We start from the raw sequence: 2,857 nt of genomic DNA, 5'->3' as shown, positions 1-2,857 counted from the left end.
GAAAGTATTAATCTACGCAAAATTATACACGTTCTACACATATAACTCGTTCCGGTCCATTACACAGTTTAAGAGTTACGGACGGTTGAAGAACATGCTATTTCTGCAATCTAGCAAATTTGCTAGTTAATAGCAAAAACGTAGACAGCGAAAAAAAGAGCTATGGGCCGAATTGCAACATAGGGCAACAGGCCATAATTGGATAAGCCCGAGGGTGTGAGTGTGTGTGTGCAAAAAAAATAGAAGCAAAATTAAAAAAAACGCAACCTGGTGGATTTGAACCCAAGACCTCATGTGTGGAGGCCGGCCTTGATGGCCAACCAGGCTAGGCTTGTCTTTGTGAAACTTGAGATGACTAACATAGGATAACAAGTCTCACCGCACGGTTCAAATGAAACAAAAACAGGGCAATATTGGAGTTGTTGAGAGTCGAACCCAGGACCTCTCGGGTCAATCCATACGACGACAACCACTGGGCTACGGTGATACTTGCGAACAAAACAAATGCTTGTGCTAAGTGTATCATACCCCCGCGCTGTTCTGGCGGAACTGAACTAAATCGGCAAAAGCTCTCTGTACAGCCATGTTCGGGGGGAGCAGGTCAACGTGCGATGCAGCTCAAGCTCCGGCCGGTCCTTACCGGATCTGGAGGAGGCGGAGGCGCGGATGAACAGATCTGGGCCGTGGGGTTCCATTCCTTGTGGCAGCATCTCCGGTTCGAGGCATCCATGAAACGAGCCCCTGCTCTGTTCGTTCCTGGTCTCTTACCTAAGGAGAGAGAGCAGCACAGTTTAGAGAGGCAGATGGAAAATGGAGAGAGGAGAAGAAAGGGCAAGGGGGAGGCGCTGCTAGGACCTGACGTGCTCCTGTGCTGCGCTCGCCGGCGCGGGGATGGGACAGGCGCTGGGAAGGGCTCCGCGGCTCTACGGACACGCATACGCAAGACGCTGCGGGCGCTGGATGCATCCGGCGGCTCTGCTCGCGAGGAGCTCCGCAGAGGTGAGGGACAAAGCAGGGAGATGGAGGCCCACGAGATCCCGTTGACGAGAAGGTCTGTGGCGATGCTCGGGTCGGCAGCCATCCATGGCCTCACGCATGGCTCCTGAAGGTTCTGAAGAAAGAGAGAGAGACCATGAGGTGAGGAGAGAAAAAAAAATAGGAAGAATAGATGTTGGGACAAGCAAGAGAGGGATGCGGCGCCTCAAGGTGGTCGCCGGTGGAGCTTGCTCCGGCGACTCAGCCATGGTTGGCTCGGAGATGGAAGGTAGGAGGGTTCAGGAAGGGTCTTTGCAGGTGGATTGGGAGCTGTGTGATGGTTGGCTAAGGAGGGGATCGATGGGGATATTTCTTTTTGGATCGGGTGGGATCCCGATGTGGAGAGGTGGAGTGGCGGCGCTGATGGGACAGAGGGAGAATTTCTAGGGTTTCGGTCTATTTGAGCTAGGGTAGTCTATATAGCTAGTGGGTTAGGTATAGGTGCATCTGGACCCTCCGATTTACATCGGATGGTCGAGATAATTAGGTTCGGGAGTGCAATGGACAAACCGATGACGATTTGCGGTAAAACGGGGTTGATCCGGATCCAACGGTCACGACCGCCCGGTTCGGGTTCCGGAAGGTTTTCGGGCTAGGTTGCCCGCTGGTCGGTGCACTGTGCAGAGAGGCTAGGCGGAGATGAGAGGGAAAACGGGCAGCCCGGCATCGGGGTTTCAAACACCGAAATACGTCCGACGATAGACCGAATACGTTGCCGCTACGGTTGACCGTTCGGGTACCAGACAGACTCCAATTGCGATGAAACTCGACAAGCAGTCTACCTATTTTAAAATAAGACCGCACGTCAAATCTCAAGCCAATCTGAGAAAGTTTTACGCACACTTTTAAAATAGGGTTTTGACGATGCCGCGGGCGCCTGCGTGTGTGGTCGGGCTCCGAACGGACAATGACGAGAACCGGCAACTAACACGGATGCAAGTTGAAAAGTGGCGACAACGGGATGCCGATGCAATGCTGATGATGCGCATGATGCGATGATGATGCGACAAATAAAAATGACCACACAACAAAAACAGAATAAAAGGGGGGAGTCTTCTGGAACGTCGGTCTCGGGCTGTCACACGGGGTCAGGCCCTGCCTCCCCCGACAACGACCGGATCACCAAGGACGCAGTTGGGGGCAGTAGGTGGCCTTGTGACCGGTAAGGCTCCGGAGCCCCCTTTTGACGTTCAAGCGGCTCTACGTCGCCAGGACCCGGTCCCGCACATTTCCCGACCGCCGCTGCTTGCGATCGAATGAACGATCTCAACTACGGGGTCAGGCCCTGCCACCCCTGATAACGTCCGGGTCAAGGACGATATCAGGGGTTGTAGGTGGCCTTGTGACCGGTAAGACCCCTGGAGTGCCATGCTCTGGAGCCCCCTGGGACGCTCAAGCGACTCTGATTTTATCCTCGTCGAATAGTTGAAGTTCCTGCGGTCAACACACACTCCTTAAGGCAGTAGATCCAAACAATTACCTCGCCGAATAGTTGAAGCCCCCTTGTGCCTGAGGAACGCCTCGCGAGGCCCGGCCCCCAACGCCCACACCTGCATCGTGGTCGTTGCGGGTGATCCGTGCCACTTGCGTCTCGTCGCAGCATTCGACTCGTCCTTCTGAGGCCTGTGGGTTTGGCCTTTCGTAGTCCTTCTGCAGAAGGGCGGCCTGTACCTCGCCCCGCGGCTTGAGGGCGCCTCCCGGACTACGCCTTTTGGGCCCGGCTCAGGGAGGAGCCACCAAACGTTCATCACTCTTGAGGTGGGTAGATGCCTCGGGGGGTCGCCTGAAGCTCTTCCTAGTCGGGAGGATCAGGCAGTGCCGC

Source organism: Hordeum vulgare, chromosome 6H (assembly GCF_904849725.1).
Source record: "Hordeum vulgare subsp. vulgare chromosome 6H, MorexV3_pseudomolecules_assembly, whole genome shotgun sequence".
In the NCBI taxonomy this organism is placed as follows: domain Eukaryota; kingdom Viridiplantae; phylum Streptophyta; class Magnoliopsida; order Poales; family Poaceae; genus Hordeum; species Hordeum vulgare.
The sequence above is the reverse complement of the archived record's forward strand: the minus strand, read 5'-3'. Positions refer to the sequence as shown.